This window comes from Sinocyclocheilus rhinocerous, unplaced genomic scaffold (assembly GCF_001515625.1).
Source record: "Sinocyclocheilus rhinocerous isolate Xijiao unplaced genomic scaffold, SAMN03320098_v1.1 scaffold314, whole genome shotgun sequence".
In the NCBI taxonomy this organism is placed as follows: domain Eukaryota; kingdom Metazoa; phylum Chordata; class Actinopteri; order Cypriniformes; family Cyprinidae; genus Sinocyclocheilus; species Sinocyclocheilus rhinocerous.
In genome coordinates, this window is record NW_015630021.1 from 2,266,169 (window position 1) to 2,289,233 (window position 23,065).

General features: G+C 35.4%; 1 protein-coding gene across 4 annotated transcripts in view; it reads left to right on the forward strand.

The window, feature by feature from the left end:
• The first annotated feature begins 9,458 nt into the window (after positions 1–9,458).
• LOC107739557 (zinc finger protein 516) overlaps positions 9,459–23,065 on the forward strand; it is a 51,247-nt gene continuing 37,640 nt past the window's right edge. The window contains exons 1-2 of one of the 4 annotated variants that reach the window (XM_016551710.1): positions 9,459–9,768; positions 21,645–21,705. The gene's annotated coding sequence lies outside the window, so the exon portion shown is untranslated. Of the gene's footprint in view, positions 9,769–11,590; positions 11,897–21,644; positions 21,706–23,065 lie in introns of those variants that run through there. The other 3 variants (XM_016551712.1, XM_016551711.1, XM_016551713.1) reach the window with 3 other exon arrangements.

Sequence of the window (23,065 nt, forward strand, 5' to 3'; positions counted from 1 at the left end):
TTAAATATATTTAAATAATAATTATTTAATTTAATATATTTAATTACTTTTTATTATTTTACCTTTCTATAAATAAAAAGTTGAAAACAAGCAGCTTTGTCATTACAGCAGAAGTAGCAGAAATATTTTAGCCTACATGGCCTTTGTTTTGAACTGTTGCAGTAACACTCTGTTCATGGTCCATAATGTAAATGTTATGACTTTGATTAGCCAGTAGAGGGCATAAGTGTCTCTAAGTGAAAGAGACGAGCACAGGCAGGGTTGGGCAAAGATACATCAAAATGTATTTTAAAATAAAATACCAAATACCTTAATTTTAAGTGTATCAAAATAAACTACAAAATACAGCAGCCACACCAAGTATCAAAATAAACTACTGTATTTTTGTATTTTAAAAATACTAAAAAATACTTTTACAAGGGAGCATTGTATTCTGTCTCTATCTGTTAAAATAAACCTACCATAAAAATTACATACCCTTCATTTCTTTGTTAGTGGGCAAACTTACAAAATCAGCAGGGGATCAAATAAATATTTTCCCCACTGTAAACTGACATTATATGTTTCATATTTCATATATAACATTTTTATTTTGGTACAACTGTAATTTTTATTTTAAGAATCAGTGCTCCTACAGTCTTGGAAAACCTAGAAAAATTAGGGAACTTTATTTTTGTGATTTGTAATTTTTTTTTAATTTTGTGAATTGTACTTCTGGAAAAGATTATTAAGAATTAATAAAATATTAAGGTTTAATGGAAACGTATATACATTTTTCTAGTTATGTCAAGTTCTACAATTGCTATTTGTCAGTAATTGAAATAGATAAATAAATAAAAATATCCCACAAACTCAAAAATGTAATTGTTGAAACCTCTGGATTTACAGAATTTAATTATTATATAAGCTGATTTATTATTATAGCCTATAAGCGGCTTATATTCAAATTTGTATTTACAGAGTGGTAAAATTATATATATATATATAACGTGATGAATGTTGGGGTTGGGGGAGGGGGTGTGTCTGAACTAAATCAGCACCCTGATAAAGAGGTTGACTGGCACAAAGTATTTTATGTATTTTGAAAATACAAAAATACTAATCTTAAATGTATTTAAATACAAATTACATTTGATTTTTGCCGAAGGCTTTCAAATACAAAATACAAAATAGTATTTTGTATTTCAAATACGTATTTTAAATACATGTATCTGAAATACTTCCCATCCCTGAGCACAGGTTTCTGTCTATCTATCTATCTATCTATCTATCTTCTGAACCTGCATGAGAAAGGCAGATGTGAGTAGTATTGCGGAGGCAGATTGACAGAGCTGTTTCTTCTCCTTTGGGGGCCGGGATAGCACTGAGGATCTGTCACAGGGAGGGGGGAACTGTTGTCATGACACATCTCTCCCTAGTGGAGGAGGGGTTAAGCACTCAGGGATTTCCACCGAAGCAAGACTCCACACCAGCCCGACCATCTGCCCGCTCCCCTGCTATCCCTCTCTATCTCTCTCTCTCAGCCCTCCCCTCCTTTCTCATTCGTCCTGCATTCTCCCTCCTCCCGCATACATGTCCATTTCTGAGAGAGATCAGATTTGCTGTTTATTAGGCCAATGTAGTGTGCTGCATTATAGAATTCATTCAGAATCTCAATTCTAATGCAAACTAAGAACCTAATACTGTCATTTTTCAAAGGTGAGAAGAGCTGCGCACATACAGGTACATGACGTCACACACATATACTGTAATTTTATGGTGTTGTTTTGTGGTTAGGAGGGACATATTCTTTCTAACCACCAGCTTGCAGATGAACAAAACTGCCTGTTAGACAGCTGCTCTCCTCTATCAGTCACCTGCGGACACTGTTGTATTTAACTCTCTGCTATAGTCTAACATCAGCTATAACACAACTCAAATCAGGTAGCTAAGAGGGAACTTTGACTAACGTTCAGTTAAGGTTATTTCAAAGTTATGAACAAATTTTCATCAGTACACTATAATAAATTCTATTACAAATAAAACACAAATTATTGGAGTATGTTTTACAAGAAAATACTATTTCAGTCTTTCTACCTAAAAGAATCCATGTTTAATTAAATGTGATGCTTGCTGTTTATTTGTAAAATTTACTAGCAATTTCTTGAATATTGTTTCTACGTCAATTTGTTTTATGTTACTACTTGAAAAATGTTTAGTTTTAACAAGTTTTTAAAACACAATAATGGACATTAAGCATAATGGACATTTCATTCAGAGAACATACAGAAAGAACCTTTTCATAACAACTGGAACGTTAGCAAAACATGTTTGCTGGGTTGCAGCTGTTTTGTAGTCTGAGCCACAAAACCATCTATGCGACTTCAGGACACATAATAATAAAATTTAATGCAGGATCTAGAAAAAATCTTATCATGATTAAACCAGAAAAATGTAAAATAAATGAACAAAAACAATTTTTAAAGTTTGGGCTCCTAAACATTAGATCACTCTCACCCAAAGCAGTTATTGTAAATGAAATGATCACAGATAATCGTTTTGATGTACTCTGCTTGACTGAAACCTGGCTAAAACCTAATGATTATATTGGTCTAAATGAGTCTACTCCACCAAGCTACTGTTATAAGCATGAGCCCCGTCAGACTGGTCGTGGCGGCGGTGTTGCAACAATATATAGTGATATTCTCAATGTTACTCAGAAGACAGGATACAGGTTTAACTCATTCGAAATACTAATGCTTAATGTTACACTGTCAGATATGCAAAAGAAATCTATCGTATCTCTTGCTCTGGCTACTGTGTATAAACCACCAGGGCCATATACAGATTTCCTAAAAGAATTAGCAGATTTCCTCTCAGACCTATTGGTTACTGTTGATAAAGCGCTAATTGTCGGAGATTTTAACATTCACATTGATAATACAAATGATGCATTAGGACTTGCGTTTACTGACCTAATAAACTATAGATTTAATTATATCGCATGGAATACTGATATAGATATCGTACCTCAAAGTGATGATGTTACTGACCATTTCCTTGCATCGTGCATGCTGCGTATTACTGATATTAACTACATGGCTCCGCCTTATCGTCAGGGCAGAACTATTGTTCCAGCCACCAAAGACAGATTCACAAATAACCTGCCTGATTTATCTCAACTGCTCTGTGTACCAATAAGTACACATGAACTAGACGAAATGACTAGCAACATGGGCACTATCTTCTCTAATACATTAGAAGCTGTTGCCCCCATCAAATTGAAAAAGGTTAGAGAAAAACGTACTGCGCCATGGTACAACAGTAATACCCATTCTCTCAAGAAAAAAAACTCGTAGTCTTGAGCGCAAATGGAGAAAAACTAACTTGGAAGTTTTTAGAATTGCGTGGAAAGGTTATTTCAAAGTTATGAACAAATTTTCATCAGTACACTATAATAAATTCTATTACAAATAAAACACAAATTATTGGAGTATGTTTTACAAGAAAATACTATTTCAGTCTTTCTACCTAAAAGAATCCATGTTTAATTAAATGTGATGCTTGCTGTTTATTTGTAAAATTTACTAGCAATTTCTTGAATATTGTTTCTACGTCAATTTGTTTTATGTTACTACTTGAAAAATGTTTAGTTTTAACAAGTTTTTAAAACACAATAATGGACATTAAGCATAATGGACATTTCATTCAGAGAACATACAGAAAGAACCTTTTCATAACAACTGGAACGTTAGCAAAACATGTTTGCTGGGTTGCAGCTGTTTTGTAGTCTGAGCCACAAAACCATCTATGCGACTTCAGGACACATAATAATAAAATTTAATGCAGGATCTAGAAAAAATCTTATCATGATTAAACCAGAAAAATGTAAAATAAATCAACAAAAACAATTTTTAAAGTTTGGGCTCCTAAACATTAGATCACTCTCACCCAAAGCAGTTATTGTAAATGAAATAATCACAGATAATCGTTTTGATGTACTCTGCTTGACTGAAACCTGGCTAAAACCTAATGATTATATTGGTCTAAATGAGTCTACTCCACCAAGCTACTGTTATAAGCATGAGCCCCGTCAGACTGGTCGTGGCGGCGGTGTTGCAACAATATATAGTGATATTCTCGCGCTGTACAAATAAACTTGACTTGACTTGACTTGACATAATAAAGCCTTGAGCGGCTGACTCCAGCCCTGGTGCTGCTCTGAGGTAATGTCATAAACATGCCAGACTAGCGTTTTCTCTACAGCCTGACAGAACGAATCTATCAGCCATTATTAGGCAGAGCTTCTGAGCAGCCATGACAAGAAAACAAACCTCTTTAATCTCTTTTCATGCTGTTTTATTAGAGTCGAGTTTGGGACTCCTGTCCCAAAACTAATTACAGGTACAAAGAGACACTGCCAGATGAAAGCACCTATGCTTTGATGGATGATGATTGGCGAAATAAATGTGATTTCTGCAGTAATGGACGGCGGAAGACTTCCTGCAACATCTCTAAGTTCTGTTCGGGAGTGTCAGTTGAGAGTTGTAGTCAAGACCACCTAAACCAAGACCAAGACTAGAATGTGTTGAGACCTAGACAAGACCAAGGCAGGGCGAGACCGAGTCAAGACCAAGACCAAACACGCACACCTGAAATTCTAAAAGCTCCACATTTATTGCCTGAAAAAATCTAATATTTAATCAATAAATACAATTAGAATAATAAAACTCTATTTAGAGCTGTTACCAATCAAATGAAATCACTAACAAAAAAAATCATCTTTGCACTGCAGAGGTGGCACAGAAGCTGCATCTGAATTGGTACAATTACAATTGCATAAATATTGTTGAGAGTAATGTTTTAAAAAATAACATTTTGAATATAGAAATATGATGGGAAAAATAATTTAATATGAATGTCTAACTAAAACCACAAGTTGTCTGGGTCGCGGCAAATCACTTAATGTGTGAGTCACAGAATCATTTATTCAACCGATTTGTTCAAAGCAGTTGATTCATTCAGTAACGAATCACCGCTGTGTGTTGCTCGGAAATGCAACAGTTGCTATGGATTGCTGGACTTTGTTTGGAACAACAACAAAAAAGAAAATTGTCTAAAATATAATTCACTTAATACTTCTTGTTTGTATAAAATCAATATCACACTTTGCAATCGTGCTCATATTTATGAAAACGGTTCTCTTGCTCTTGTGATATTGCTTAATATAAAAACAAGATCTCATACAAGTACTTTACACTCTAAAAAATGCTGGGTTGTTTCAACCGAACTTTGGGTCAAATATGGACTAACCCAACTTTTGGGTTAAAAATTTAAGAGAAAAATTTTACCCAACGACTGGGTTAGTCCATATTTGATCCAAAGTTGGGCTGAAACAGGCCAGCATTTTTTAGAGTGTATTGCAATCTTATCTTAAATTTTTTGGGCATTTGTATTAATTTTGGTGGAATTTTTGACACAATTCCCCATTAAATTCTGACCGCGCACAGCAGTATCAAAATAAATAAAATTAGAAAGTTATTGATTGCATTTAAAGCAGGAAGTTTTATATCATCACATTAATGATTTTAAATAAATCAGACAATGCACCAGCAATTTAGTGATATCCCCGCAGTTGTGGTCTTGACCGGTCTTGAAATAAAATCCAAAGTCCTTCGAGTCTGAGACCGAGACAAGACCAAGACCTTCAAAAAATGGTCTTAAGACCAGTCTTGAGACCGAGACCTGTCTTGAGTACTACAACAGTCATTGAACAAGCCTAGAATTTTTAACCATAAAGGATCCAGGCTATGAACACAAAGACTGCAGGTTCAATCACAAACTAGAAGGGGCCCTGGAGAGTTACTGAGATCATCTTCTCGCTCAATGCCCTTGAGCAAGGCCCTTAACCTTAAGGTGCTCCAGGGGGACCTTCCCTGCTATCAGTGCACACAAAATCTCTTTAGATAAAGAAGTATATTCGTATAATCTGCTGTAGTATCTATTATGTTCTAACAATGGAATATTTTCCACATTATTATTATTATTTTTTTTTACATAAAATAAGAAAGAGATTAAAAAAAGAAAGAACAAAGGTGAACATTTATATATTTTATATTTTTATATTATTATATGTAGTATATTTTTTTCTAAAGTATAAATTTCTCCAATTAAATTCATGTTTCTTTTATATTTATATAATTATATAATATAATTGAGGCCCAAAAAAAAAACGTAATTCCACTGAGGAACAGAAACATATGGTAATGTTTATATTTTCTCAATTTACTGTAAATCTGTGTTAGATGAAGTTGATATTTTTCTAAATTAACATGGACAAATATTTAACCGTTATTATATTTAATGGCCAACAACCGTTGTAGTTTTTCTTTTTTTTTTTTCCTGAAGAGCAATAAATTGAAGGAAAGTCATATGTTGCTACATACCAACACTGTACCAAAGAGGGTTAAAGACAATTAACAGAAGATTTAATGTTCTCAAGATTTAATTTATAAACATCTTGGTGGAATTTATTATGTATAATATTCTAAAAATATTCTAAAAATAACAATTTCCATAACACAATGACATTAAATGTTTTTATTTTTCATGAAGACTTTGTTTTGCTATCAGTGCCTAGAAAAGGGCTTTAAATAAACATCAGTTTTCGAAAAGGCAAATAAATAATATCTTAAAAGATGTTTAGATAGTTAAAGTATTCCCAAGATTTGATTTGATGAGATTTACAGTGTTCTAAAATAGTTTCCATCTCTTTATGACTTCAAATGTTTTATTTCTGTTTCATTAGTGTCATTTGGTGACAGAAGGGCCAAATACGCTGAATCCCAAGTCTTAGAAAAAGAAACTGACTTAAAAGAATGCAGAAGTCTACAGAGAAGCTAAATGAACAATGTTTTAAAGCTGAAAAAGCAGCAGGAGTGATTTGTAAATATAGCACTCAAATGAGAGAACTCACAAAGAGTTGACCATGGTGCACCTTAGTTGTCTCAAGATTCAACTCCGGTCTGCCTCTTTTTGTCTGAATAGATTAGTCCCCAGGTCAAAGTTTGGCAGGCCACCCTCTCCCCTCCCCCCGTCATGAAATATTCACCACATTCTGCTGTTGTCAAAGCAACAGGCCTGACACTGCAAATCACAAAACGGGGGATTAAAGCAGAGGGGTTAAGTATGTAACATGCAGGTTTGAAATGTTTTAACCAATGAGAAACCAAAATGCTTGTGCTGGCGTGACCTATTTTTAGACTTCCTTTTCCTGCAACATTCTATACAAAACAATTCATATTCTGCTTCAGACTAGAGTAGCTGATGCCACTGATAGGCTACTATATGTCCCAGATTTAAAGTAGATGCTTCCTGTTTTACTACAGTGCCAAGATTGCATCAGCTACTAATGAATAGTTTTCTCATGAAACGACTCACTTCAAGTTATAAATGAGTCAATTGAGCATGTTATTCTGTTGTCTCTATAAACTGCGCAGTTGGAGGTGAACAGGAAAAGCATTCTGCACTTCTTGATGGAGCCCGTGAACTCTGACCTGCTGGAAGAATATTCACATGCATCCTCCCCCACCCTTCAAACTAACTCTCAGAGTCAAAGTTGTTCCGCTCCACATCGCTGTGGAAAACAACAGGTTGCTGCATTCAGATCATTTCACATGTTCAATAACTAGGATGCATAAAGATCTGTAGTGCAGAGCGGAATGCAAACACTTTCTGGATCAGAATGCAAACGCCGCAAGAAAAGAAATGAGAAGAAGGTGTTCTTTGTGAGGGCAAAGTGTGTCTGCAATGCAAATACACTCGGGATACAACAGAATAGGTTGCAGGCAGACTAAATGCAAATGGTTTTAAACATTTAATGTCTTTTAAACATACTTGGGCTCAACTGTAACCCCCTTTTCATGCTCCTGTTAAAAAAAAAAAAAAAAAAAACAGAATATTTCATTTAAGCCACAGAGCTTTATTTTATTTCACATGTGATAATTTATACTCATCCTTTCCCCCTTGTGTGTGAGGTTTTGTGTGTGCCTGAGAGGAATCGAGGGGTGAAAGAATTCAGAATTGCCCTTCCCCCACAACCAAAAAATCCATCGACTCGCTCACGGACTTCCATCTCAAAAACAAGCCCTTAAAAGGGTGCCAGTCCCAGATACCACAAATGAGGCCCAATTTTACCACACTAATTGTCAAGCATACTCATAAAATGATTAGAAAGGATGAAGGATGTATAATAATAGAAAATATTATAGAAAATGTGAGAGAAAAGTTATCAAAACAGGCATTGTTAGGCTGGCAGCTGTGCCGTTCGATAATTGCGCGAATGCGTTGATTAATGATCAAAGCTGTGGGCTAGAGGTAGTGTGGCTGGTGGTTAATGACAGGGTGAGTCTGGGATTAAATATGAGATGGGTAAATGGAGATGAGGGAGTCAGGTTGCATGTCTTTTCAGACCTACTGTTCATCACTGGAGCATTGTGAGTGGGCGAGGGGGAGACACTGGGGCCCAGCGGCAGCCACAAGCGACAGCTGTCACAGCCTCTGGTGAGAGCCACTAATGACCACTCTTCACATAGGTGTCCTGCAACAGCTCCAGCCAAACAGCTACTGCATTATCCACTTCTGCATGGCAGGCCTGAAAGTTATGTAACGAAGAGCTCAAAGTATACAATGGTGATTAAGTTTGGCTACTGACTTTAAATTGCACTGTTTTTAAAGGGCAAGTGTGGTGAATAAAAAAAAAGCATTTAAAGCAGTTGCTTTAAATGAAAAGAATAATTAAATCAGTTAATTGAACTAATACATTATTAAATATTAAATTAAAATAACATTGAACATTACCATTAAATGCAACTATTTGAGATCAATTATATGTGGGTCAGTGACAAATAATGTCTGAGATGATAAACCTAATTTAAACCACAAGTTTTTAGAAATGTAAGACTTAGGCCCAATCCCAATTCTATTTTATATCTTGATGCACATGATGGTCTAAAGGGATGACCTAACAACAAAAACGGCATCCAGCTTGTTGGTTGAACCACTTTGATTTGGCAGTTCATACTCCAAAACAAAACCGGTTCAGAAACCGGCTAATAATAATGATAATAATATGAATAAATAATGATTCAACTTTTATTTTTTCCCAGGCTTTTTCCAGTTACCAAAAAGTAAAAAAAAAATTGACTTAAATTAGCCTACTTCATAATTCCATTTTTTATTATTTATTTATTTATTAAGCTAGTTAGTATAATGAAATATGTTTTTATTACCTAGGCTAAGACAAAGAACCAGACCCAGACAAAATAAATAAAAAAGGAGCGTCACATCCTTGACCCAATAGCCTATTTTATGTTTTTCCAAATCATTTTTATTATAACCCTAAACTGTCGGTCATCAAACATTATCACTTTGTATGTCAGCAGGCAGAGATTAAGTGCTCTGAACACCAGAGTTCTGCATCATCCAACTTTATGCTGAACAAACAATAGTCATTGAAAGAGGGAGGAACCATTGCCGCTCCAGGTGTCGCACCAAACACACGGGGCACTTCGCTGTCGATCCGTCTCGATCTGGATCAACGTCGCTCGATGTCATCACATTGTTTCCTCGATCTACAAACCTAGACGATCAGATCGCTTTGATTCACTATTTCAACGCTGAAGTCATTTGGAAACTGCGGATGCCACTCAGTTTGTCATCATCTCGGAGAGTCACCTTCCGTTTGTGCCGTTGCCCCCCAACTTCATTACGTCATTTTTATGTACCGAGGTAAGTTTCGAATCGAATTCTGAGAAAGAATGGATCATAAAAACTAGGATCGCCTAATCTTTTGTGTTAATAATAGTTCGCTACTTTGAAGGGATTGGACGGGGAGATTTCGCTTGGGTTTTTTGGCGTGATGTGAATAGGCATTGTTTCAGCGTTGGTCTAATTGAGATTAGATTCAGATTAGAGATCAGTCTATTGGCAACTCACTTTAAACAATAGTCGCACACTGAATGATTGCTTTCTTTAGTGTAGATAGCAGTACATAAAGCCTATGGTGTCGCACTCATACAGTATATAACCTCTGCCATAACCCATTCTGTTTGTCCATGCGCTATTTTTAGGAAGTTTCTCTTCTGAAGAGCTTTAACCATCGAACCATCTGTATAGGGACGGAAATCCGAAGGAGTTTGATGATTCCGAATCCTCCTGACTATTTCATAATTCCATTAACAAGCTTTTTTGGTAGGCTACTTCTGAGGAAGAAATGTTTGGAAACAATAAATTCTTATCGTAGGCTATACTGCACTCAGCAGTCTGTTGCTGATGAGATCGAGGAAATCATTTCAGATGTCTGCATAACATGTAGCCAATAACAAATCAGAAATAGCAACACATTTCTGGCAAAGGGTTTACTCAGACTTTTAATGAGTTTTCACAGACTTCTTAAAGAGGGGGCAGTCCAGACTGTGTCTCTTATATAAAATATGAAACAAACAAAACTAAGCGTAACAATTGATTGTTTCATTTTTTTTTTTTACCTATATAAAATATAATGATCGCAACTGTAAATATTTGTGGTTTAGGTAAAACGAGGCAGATTAAAGTGCTTTTGATTCACTAAAAAGAACCGGCTCATAAGAGTCATTCGTTTGGGAATCGTACCGGTTAGGCCTACTCTGTATGCTTTTGATTCACTATAAAGAACAGGCTCATAAGAGAGTTGTTCGCTCGGCATTCGGGCTACAGTGATTGCGTTGTAGCCTGTTTTGATTCATTATAAAGAATCGGCTCATAAGAGAATCATTCATTCGGGACTCGGAATATGCTGGCTGCTGTTTGTTACGCGCTGTAGCTGTACATTCAGTAGGCCTATGTTGGTATAAACAACACTTAACACAGTCAGAGCAGCGGTGTTCCATGAATACACGGTCAAAAATCGACTGGCGTGAAAATCATTCTGTTCCGTATATAATTGTTAAACGGAACCCATTCTTAAGCACCGGTTCTCGTTTCCCAACTTTATTCCCAACTCTAATGTTAACAGCTTTTGAGCTGGCATGCAGAGGTGTCGTGTATATTTTAACTGAACTTTAAGGCGTCTTTGACGCCAAATGTAGCCTATTTACTTTAATGTGTTTTTGACAATGCAGATATAACGACCAGCATATTTTATTCACTCTTTTCTCCTGTTAATTTAACAACAGCCGCGTCATGCATTTTATATCGCGTACAAATGCATTTTTGTTCTAATTGTTATTATTTTAACTATAAACCGAAAACTCATCCAGGCTCAGGGAAACAGTACATTTAAATAGGCCTAATAAACTTGTTGATGCAGAGCAACACATGATCCATCACTGAAAACCAATTATTTTAGATGGAAAAAACATGCCATGCAATTAGCATTAAATTAGGTTATCAGCTATCTTCCATCATCCTATTGATTTTATTCAACATGATTATTTAAAAAAATAGCTTACATATCTATTATTAGTCATTTTTCCGATTTTTTAAAAATACAATACAAAATAGCGATCAGTGGCTTCGGATTGTCTTAAATCTAAACCCTTACTTTGAGAGCTATTACAGTCTAGGGTGGGGTTTTGGTGCTTGACTTTTTTTTGTTTTGTTCAGTTTTTTTCCCTCCCCTCTCACTGAAAGCTTGTCGGATGCTTGTCAGTTCGCATTAAGTTTACCATTATCAAGGCTCAAAGCCTTTAGAGGACGACGGACTGCGATTTACAGGGAGTTTTTGGATAACGGTCCTGTTGAATTGGGATCTTACCTATGCGGAGATAAGGAATATGTGAATGAAGCATTTGAAAAGCAGCAGAGGATGTTCGTGCTTCCTAAAGAATGTGCAAGACTGATCTTCCACATGAGGACACTTAATAAATAAAAACATATGGTAAGACATTTTACAGTTATAAAACGTAATCAAACTAATTGGTATGTATACTAATTATAGTACGTTTTGATTATACAGTATTTGATTCTGTAGTATACTTTGATTAGTAAACAACTATGTCCAGTTTCTAAACTATGTCTAAAGTTGAGAAACTAGTTATAACCTCAAGGGTTTTATTAGAGGGTTTAATTGCTACTAGCTCCTGCTCTTTAAGTTTACATATAAGGAAGGTTACTTATTTATTGTGCTCATTAGTTTGGATACAAACTGTTTAAGTGGTTTTGGTGATGTTTGATAATGATAATGAGGAGAATGAAGGGGAGGAGGGTGATATGTGTATGCATTGTCATTATCACGACTGTCCTGGTGCCAAAGAACATCTGCTCATGTGAAGCTGAAAGTTCATGTGACGATCAAATAAGTTGAGGGAGGTTTTGTGGTAAATGACACAACACGCATATGAAGGGCTCTCTTGTTGTATTATTAGGTGAATTGGCTGGTATAAGGGCTGTTGGGTGGCTGCTGCTGGGATGGCGTCAGCACACTAGTTAATACCCCTTTGCTTTGTGATGAGGGGTCTGTTTCTGACTAAAATGACTTTGAATGGGATCAATAGTTTGAGCTTTCTTTTGTCTGTAGGAGTGTGTGCCTATTAGCTTCACTGTTTTACATATATTGTGATAGTAGGTTTCATGTGGGTATACTGTACATGTAAAATACAGTAAAGAAATACATACTCAAAATAACAACTGCATACTTTACTGTGTTTACTAACTTCTTAGTTGTCATGAGGCAGCCATAGATTAAAAAAAGATGACACCGAACACTACAGTTATTCTAGTGTTCTGCCGATAGACAAAAACCTTAACCTTGCAGCAGTGGTGGGAAATATTTGCATGGGCCTTTGCTGAAGTCACTTCCCGTTTATGTGCAGCTGGTTACTGTGCTCAGCCTCAATGAAGCAGGTTGTTTACACGGCTTTGGTTCATGCACTACACACCTTTTGACAGTGCAAATCAAACAAACTCCAGCATGTTCATTCGGGAATGAGTGAGTGGGTGTTGTACTGCTTGTTTGCGTTGTGAAGAGACCTAAGCAACCTATGAACTGTGACTGTTCTGAGATGTAAGGAAAAGTGATGATGTTCTGTGCTTGTTTTGTTCTCCATCTGAAAAGGGCCAGGGGGCTTGGGTTCAAACATTTAAATGTCGAAAGATGTGGGATTTTCGGATTTCAAGACTTCAAGGCAAATCTTTTCTGTGAATGAGAATGCAATGACGAGCTTTTTTTTAAAAATGTAAATGTTACGACACTCCTTAAAATAAAGGTTCTTTATTAGCATTTATGGTTCCATGAAGAACCTTTAACATCCATGGAACCTTATCATTGGACAAAAGGTTCATTATATTGGAAAAAGATTAGATTATTAAAATGTTCTTCACCTTAACACTTCTATGGCATAGCTGCAAAACTACGCCATTTGGAACCTTTATTATTAAGGGTGCAACGGAACATTTCTGTTGCATAAAAGGTTATTTATAATTAAAAAACGTTCTCAGGATTATTAAAATGCTCTTTATATTAAGAAAAAAAATGGTTCTTTAAAGAACTGGTCACAGAAAGTTTCTTTGGACTTGATGGTTCTTCTATCGCATTGCTACAGAAACCCCCTTTTGGAACCAATATTTTTAAGAGTGTCTATCTAGAATAAGCAGCATGGTGCATATTATTTGATACATCTTTCAAATTAGGGCTGCACAATTCATCGAATTTCTAATCGCGATTACAATTATGGATGCCACAATTACGTAATCGTTCAAAGCGGCAATTAATCGTTCAAAGTCCACTTATGTTATTCTGCATGCTTAAGATGCGTTTTTTTCTTTCTACATGTTATCTTAAGGGTTATTCCCATTATTTTAATTTTAGTTTTAGTATAACATTATAAACATTCATATTTTTACTTTTTTTATAATTTAAAGAAGAAACAAATCCGATGTATAGTTGACATTTGAGGCTTAATACTATAGAAAAGCACTAAAAGTTTTTCAGTTAGCGTGTTTCAGCTTGTTTATTTTCATATAAACATACGGCATGCAGTTGCATCAAACAATGGTATAAACATCATTCAATGTAAATTGTGATAATCGTAATTAATAATCGCAATTACAATTTCAAGGGAATAATCGACAATTATGAATTTTGTCGTAATCGTGCAGCCCTATTTCAAATATATCCAACACACTGCACAAGTATCTGGTCTTAATTTGACATGTCCATTTGTCGCCAGAGTATTTTCACTGTGTTTGAGGTTTATGGCTTGAACTTGTGTTGACCTTGCAAAGTTGACCCTAGTCGTCCCCTCGACATTCAGCTATGACTTAACAAGCATTTTCAGTTCTCTCACAACCCCTAATAGCTCAAGATCTGCTGGCTGGAGGAAGGGACCATTAACGTTATCAGTGGCTTTGAGTACAGGCAGTGGGGAAGCTAAAACAAAAGGCACAAGGGGGGCATTGTGAAGGATCAGCAGTAGATTACTGGAATTCGTTTTCCATGGCCTGAATAAGCTTCTAGTTCCCCCATCTGGACACATGAGAAAAGCTTACATTTGCAACTTTAATATTTGAATGCTATTGTTATACTGAAGCAATTTGAGGCTGCTTAGCCATTAGTGTCATTTGGATTCAAAAGATGTAATAACGGGCGTCGCAAATGTAAGATACTTTTGGTGAAGTGTGTGCAGTAATGTTTTATGATGCGTTCTGTTGATTATTAAAACATTCATAGCAGGGGAAATAGATTTTATGAGTTGACTTTATTGCTACAGTATACATAATTTGTATTATAGCATGTCACAAAGCTGTTAAATGTTTCATTGCTGCATCATTACCTCTCATTACTCATTAAATCAAACATACACATACAGGAATAGATAGATGAGAGAGAGGGCTGGAGGATTTGGTCATGCATATGTCATCAACTGGAGCAGTTTTACCTGTTGTGGATTAATTTGAACAACTGTCTGTTTGATAAACAGCTGACTGTTGTACATTCAGTCTAATAGAATCATAATCAGGAAAATGGCTTCAAGGACACACACACACAGAGTTCAGTTTGAGAGACAAAGTCAATTGCTATTTATCCTCAGGGAAATATCCATACATTTTCTGAATTCTCACCATTGTGGTCTTAATCCACCTTTGGTTTGAATTACTGGGAGTATGTTAAATAAATGTGCAGTTGTTACCTTAAAGGGGTAATTCACTCAAAAATTAACGTTTTGTCATCATTTACTCACCTTCATGTCATTTAAACTGTCTTTTTTTCTGTAGAACATAGCTGATGTTAGGCAGAATGCCTGAGCCTCGCTTTTCCATACAATAAAAGTGAAAGGGGACTGAGGCTACTAAAAAACTACCAAAATCTAAAACTACTAAAAAAAGCATTGTAAAAGTAGACACATGACTTGTGCACTATATTCCAAGTCATCTAAAACTATACATTAGCTTTGGGTGATGAAAAGACTGAATTTTGGTCACCATTGGTCACCATTCACTTTCATTGTATGGAAAAGAGCAGCTTGGCTATTCTGCTATAACTTATTTAAAGTGATAGTCCAAAATTAAAAATTAAAAAATTCTGTCATCAGTTACTCCCCCTCATGTCATTCAAAACCTGTATGACTGACTTTTGTGGAGCACAAAAGAATGTATGTTGAAGAATATTGGTATACTTTCAGGTCCTACTGAGTATGAACAAAATCAGAAATGGGAGCTGAAACTGTTTGGTTATCAATACTCTTCTCTAAGTATCCTCTTCTGTGTTCCACAGAAAAAAAAATCATACAAATTTGGAATGACATGAGGATGAGTAAATTATGACAGAATTTACATTTTGGATTGACTATCCCTATAAGTCACACAGGCTTGGAATGACATGACAGTGAAAATATTTTTATTTTTGGGTGAACTGTACCTTTAAGGAGCTGTTTCTACATCGTATTTCTAAATCATATTCTTCACTGGAATAAAAACAAATAATTTAGATGTTACTACAAGAAGCACATTTTCAGGTTATGTTTGTAGTGTTGTATCTGCTAACGTACTAGCATTAAATTAGACATGACATTTACACCAGTTGTCATAGAACCTGTCAAGTTCCAAGCAAGTTGTGCTAAGGCATCTAAACGTGATAATTATGGTGAATTTGACTACATCTTAACTGACAACACAGCCGAGATGACTAATGAGTTTGCAAATAAAATAACTTAATGAGTTGCCAAATACTTGTTAATGTGCACCCTCTAGACAGACGAACAGATACATGCTCCTATTGAGTGGTGTGTTATATGTCTTCATTGCTCCCCCTGGCCATCTGATGGGGAGCTGGCACCACGGCCCAACAGCTCCAACCCGCGTGGTCAACATGTGGGTGGTAATCCCTCTATTAGGGTAATCTGCTCAAACCACCAATCAATAAAGAGCATGCCCATCCTCCATCAGAGCCCTGTAACACGCAAAATTAGGGCTGAAGAAAAATGATTTAATCACTGAGATTAAGCGCAGCTGAGGGGGAGGAGAGACTGCATGAAGAATTTCATTTGCAGAGTTAAGACGTCCAGGTTAAGACTGAACAGATGTCTTCCTAAATTGGTTGATATTTATTTGATTATATACCTATTTGTGCTTTTTGTTTGTTTTTGATTAGGCAGTAAATGGTCTGTGTTTTATAGTAAATACAGTGTTAGTTGCATACAGTTGTTCCGAAAAATCTTTGGACACTTAAGTCACACTTAAAGATGTATTAAAGGGGTCATGAACTGCCTTTTTTATTATTTTGTAAAGTTCTCTGAGGTCTACTTATAATGTTAAGATTTTTACATCAAAAAACACCATAATTTAGAAGTAATAGGCTATTTTTCTGTCCTGTGTTGACTCTCCTCATCAGAACGCTCTGTTTGAATAGACGTGGTGGATTGTAGACTCGGAAGTAAACACCCACTGCTATGATTAGCTAATAGTTGTGTATGTTTGACAGCCTACATCCTTCATAGATGGATCCAGTCGGCACAGCATCGTCTTTTAGTTTCAGTCCTTCTGAAAATCCTGCATCGAATTGTGCCTTGTTTGTAAACGAATCCATGGTGAAATGAATTGAACAAAGGACCAAGTTCTTACTGATGTGGGCTGCGTTTCTAAAAAGCATCGTAAGCCTAAATTGATCGTAGCTCCATTGGTTTCAATGGGTCTACGATGTACTTAAGCTTACGATGCTTTTGGGAAACGCAGCTGTTATCAGTAAGATCTTCATTAAAAATAAAGTTCATCCACTCTTTCCTAATGTTAGGATCAGAAGGAAGGCAATGCACAACGCCTTGCCTGCGTTTGTCTCTCGTTTTTTACCCACTACATGTGTGAATCGGTGGGCGGGGCTAAACAGGCAGTGATGTAGAAGCAGGTGTTGATCTTCCTCTGCGGAGGCGGGGTTTAACCACACTATTACGTCATAAAGTGGCACATTCCACAACCTGTCGTTTTGGCAGATTGGCTTCAATATAAGCTGTTTTTAGACTAACGAGAACGTTTTGAGTTCTGAAACTTACAGGATGTTTTTATAGTACAATGATCTCTTGTCAAAAGGAATTTTGATTTCTCAGTTCATGACCCCTTTAATGTCATTGCATTATATAGTACATATTAAACCAAGTGCATATATTTATTTGAAAATAAATGCACTTTTAAAAGCACTTCAAGCTAAATATTCATAAAATAATTATTTGGACATGTTCAGGTTGCCTTAATAAAAAAAAAATACAAAGGAAAAGTTTAGCATCATTTGTTTTGCCACTTGGTTTGTAAAATGCAATCAAATGAATACATTTTGAAATATATTTATGTGTCCAATTTTCATATATAGTATAAATAATATGGAATTAAATACAAATAAATTAAATAGTGATTAATAGTTCTTAAATTAATACATTTTATTTATTTATTTATTATTAAAAAAGGTCATTCCACTTCATATTAGAGTAATTATATTTTGTAATTGTGTTTTCATTTATGGCATTATGGCCTCAACTGGCATAGCAAGGTAAATTAGCTGTACTTGTTTTTCTGGAGTGTTTAAGCGAGAATACATGTCCTAATATGCCTGTGTGTTGTTTCATATGTACACAAACAAATACTGAATCTGTATTTAGTATATAACAAATAATACTCTAAACCAGAAGTTATTTAAATGATTGCAGATCCCTTATTTTTTTATTTAGTAATGCTGACTGATCAGCATCACCCAGCATAGTGGGAAAAACAGGCTGGGGATGTCATTACTGTAAATTGCTCGCAGTAATACGAACAAATGTGTTTTGAGCATAAAAACTGTTTTGGAATTATTGTATCCAGAATTTGGTGTGTATCAGCTGTGTTGGGCGTGCATAATGCCCTGTGTCTGGTGGAGGGCTTGGCACATGGGTGAGCTGGCAGCAGCGGGCAGAGACCGAGAGACAGAGAGAACTAAGCAGGGCACAGCTTTGGCACTAGAGAGCACAACAAGTGATGGCAGTGTGTATCTTCCTGTCCAACGTTCCAACAGGAACAGGTTGGTACTGCACACATCCCGGTTTTTGACCATGACCTCACTGCCATCATGTCCAGCATATAGTTAGAAGAGTTTTTCTGAACCATTGCCAGAGCCTTTGTCCTTTTAAAGGGATGGATTACTCAAAAATCTTATTTATGCAGTGCACCCTTATGTTGTTCCAAACCTGTATGACATTCTTTTTACTGTGGAACACAAACGTGGATTGTTTTATTATGTGCAAACTTGCATTTTTTTAATGAAAGTAAATGACGACTGCCGTTATAAAGATCCAAATGATGAAAAAGGAACATGAAAGAAGCTTATAATCTATATTGTCATATTCACTGAAAATCCTTCTCTGAAGGATTTATGGTGCTTTCTTTTCATGGTTTTAAGACTGATGGCTTTGGTCCTCATTCACTTTCATAATATGGAAAAGACCAGCCCAGATTTTCTTCTAAAATTAATCTTTTTTTGTTGACAGACAGAAAGTCATATGATTGTAAACAACATGATATTGAGTAAATAAGAACATACACTACTGTTCAAAAGTTTGGGGTCAGTATGATTACTATTACTATTTTTTTAATTATATATTTATTTTTTTGAATTTAATACTTTTATTCAGCAAGGCTACATTAAATTGATCAAAAGTGACAGTAAGGACATTTAAAATATTACAAAAGATTTTTACTTCAAATAAACTTTTGAACTTTCTATTCATAAAATAGTCCTGAAAAAAGTCCACAAAAATGTTTAGTAGTACAACTGTTTTCAACATTCATAATAATAATAAATGTTTCTTGAGCAGCAAATCATGATTTCTGAATGATCATGTGACACTGAAGACTGGAGTAATGACTGTTGAAAATTCAGATTTGCCATCACAGGAATAAATGATGTAAATATATATTAAATTGGAAAACAGTTCTTTTTAAATTAATATTTCACAAAATAAATGTGTTTGCTGTAATTTTTTTCAAACTTCTTACCAACCCCAAACCTTTGATCTTACTGACCCTAAACATTTGAATGTGCAATTAGTGTAATTCTTCTTTTTGTGTGAACTGCCCCGTTTATGTGTGCCTCATTGCAGCATAAACAACCATATTAAACTAAGACCAGACCTTTCCAGACTATAGCAATGCTGAAAGACTGATCATATGATACCATGAAAGGCCAAATTAGACTAGACCAAACCAAACCTGGTTAAACCAGATCATGTTATACAATTAGAACATAATACTTCTCCAAACCACAGCACATCAAGCCATATCAATGCCACACTCGACCAAACCGACTCTACTACACTAAGAACCAGACCAAAGCCCTTTATGATACTTTATTCAGTAGTGCATAATCACACAATGTCTAACAAATGTTCCATTTGAGATTATAGAAACAAGTCATTGTTGCCTTTGGCTGGAAACCACACAAACAGTTGTGGCGACTCCACCCTTAGACAGAACTGAAACGGCTCTTTTTCTCTTGAGCTTGTAATGGAAACCAATGCAAACCCAATCTGACTGATAAAGTCACAAGGAATTTTAATAACAGTTTCACATGAGTAGTTTATATTGTGCTTCTGGCTTGGATTCATTTTGTAAACTGTTTAGGTCAGATTCTTCTATCTAAACTTGCCTTGCTTTTTTTGTTTTAGTTGTTTACTCTCGTGTTACTATTAGTGACATGGCCATAACCATCATAACTAACCTCAATGTTTAGATTAGTGATCAACTATTTTTTTTTTTAAATAGTTGACTCTTAAAACGATAGTTCACCCAGAAATGAAAATTCTGTCATAATTTACTCACTCTTGTGCTGATCTAAACTTGTATGCATTTTTAATCTTTTTGTTGAACACACAAGAAGATAATTTGAAAAAAGGTAGCTGTTATTTTTTTAATCTATAAAACAACACCAGACCCCATTGACTTTCACTGTCTGCGCAAAAAAAAGCTGTAACATTCTTCAAATTATCTTTTGTTTTCAGCAGAAGTAATAAAGTCGTAGTTACAATCTTTGGTTTGAAGGAAAACATAAACAAGCTGTGCAGTTCTTCACTTGATTTATGGAAAGTATAAACTTCAGCAAAGACAAACATTCAGCTGGTCTGGGATTTGCATTTCACCATCAGACACTTTTATTTATTTTTGAGGGCACTGAAACTGATTACTTAAAAATGACATTTTATAAGACCGCAAGCAAATGTCCTACCGTATCATACGCTATACAGTACTGTACCGTAGTTCTATATATGACATTAAACTGCACTATCATACACTATATCTAATAGCTGTTGCTATTTAAAGTACAGCTATTACTAAGTCAGTAGAACCTTATCAGAGGGTTGTTTGAGTAACTGAGGTATTTGTATACGAGTATCACATTCTTTGTTCACTGATCTTATTTCAAGGATTCTGTCAAAGCAGTGGTGAATTTGCTCTTCTCTTTATGCAGTTCTCCCCTCTGTATTTTAGAAACTTGCTAATAGTGTCTCGTCTCTCTGGAGATGTCCCTGTTGTGCTTTTTCCTGTGGACTGATTGCATGTGGATTTCATCTAATTGGATCCTGAGGATGTCAAGGCCTTGCTGCTGTAAATTATTCAGAGTCTGGTTTGTCTGTAAAACAACATGTAGAAAAGCACAGCACGTTATATCTTCTTCTGTATACTTTGTATTTAATGCAGCTAAATATAAGATGTCGCTTTGACTGATCGTTGCTTTAAAAATACATGCATGTATACATTATTTTGAAAGGAACGTGATTGTATGGGGAAGGGCAAGTATGTCTTGGTCATATGGGTGGCCAATGAGTTGTATGAATGATATTACATTGTTTCTTGCACATTTCGCAACACTTTCAAGGTGGAACGTCCAGTGAGTGGTGCTAAAAAGTGTTTTCAGTTTTATCCAAAACCGATCATTAAGAATGTGACCCACTGGTTGTTCTACGTATTACAGCAATTCGAAAATAATATTTCCAGTGAGTGGTGCTGAAAGGTTTATGCTCTATCACGTTTGAAAATAACACCACCTACACTAAATTCTACCCTAAACCTAACCGATAGTGTTAACAAATGCAAACATGAGACAAATGCTGAGGCAACCACACCATTTTATCTTAAATCTACAAGTCTATACGTTTTTTTATGTTTCACAGGACTTGCACCCAAGTGTTCTACAAGTGCAGTTCTACAACAGCAAGTGCAGTGTTGTACCAGGTGAGCTACCGAGCAAGTTTACTATTTCAGAAAAGTCATACATGTGGAGCTGGTTATGTGATACAAACATTGAAATGTGTTAGTTTACAAATCATGCACTAAAAGTGTTTTGAAGTCATAACATAGTGCTGTGCAACGAAAGGCACAAAAATAAGTGTTCATTAATCGATTAATCTACCCCTGTAATCACAATTTGTGTGAACAAGAATGAAAAGTCATTGGTGTTTTAGTACCACTAGTGTTCATTTCAACTGGAAACTGCAGTGAATTGTATGTATAGGTACATTTTTGTGCTTGTGTGGTTGGAAATATTAGCAAATTTCAGCTTCCCCAACAGCTTTTCCTCTGAGAAATAGCTCAGAGATTATTAATAGCTCAAGCTCAAGGGAATTCATTTATTGAGAAAATAAAGCTAGCATTCAGTGCCAAACCTCTCTTATCCAATACAGTGCAACCCTTCTGTTCGAATTACTCAAGTTGTTGAAGTCTGAGTTTCTAGTAAATTTTTGCAAGTGCATGCTTGTATTTCCAGTAACACAAGAAGGCCTTCAGTAAACTCTTGTTTTTTTACTATTGCAAACTGTTGTACCTGAAATCAGTATGTTGTGCTATAAAAAGTGGAATCAAAACACCTAGTTGTCTGGGCATCCATTTTTATTTGTAGGGAGATACAATAACAAATTCAGTCTAACAAATTCTTTTGGTTTATGAATATTTATGAAGCTTTATGAACTAACAATTTGCAGCATTTATTTTGTACAGCATTTTACATAAACATTTTTAACATTAAAGTTTATACTTTTAGTTAATGCATTAACTAACAGTAGTATGTTTATGTAGCATTGTTATTTATTGAAACTTAGAGCACTGAATCTAAAGAACTGACAGAAGTATTATACTCATAATTCCTTGACAAGCCTTAATAAGTCTTAACCCTCGTCACATGATACACTGTATATATTAGGGATGGGAAGATTCCCCGATTCGCTCGGTGCATCGGCATAAAAAGTTAACGATGCGATGTATCTGTTTAAAAAGTGTGCATCGGCTACAAGTTGTCATTTATATTGCGGTGCATCGTTTCTAACATATTTGCATCGGTAAAAACCGATTTATTTATATATAATTACTAGGGGATGCACTATACTTTTATTATTTAGAAAGTGACCAATAATCGCATGCGCACTAAACAGACTGAGCGCAATCGAATAGCAGCGCAATAATTAGTAAAATATAAATTTTGCTAAAAGAAATAGTTTTTGGACATTAAATGTGTCTTTTGTAGAATTTTAAACCTACATATAAAGTGTGTTTTTATGATAGCAGTAACTGTAAGTGGACTATTGTAATAGGTAAATCA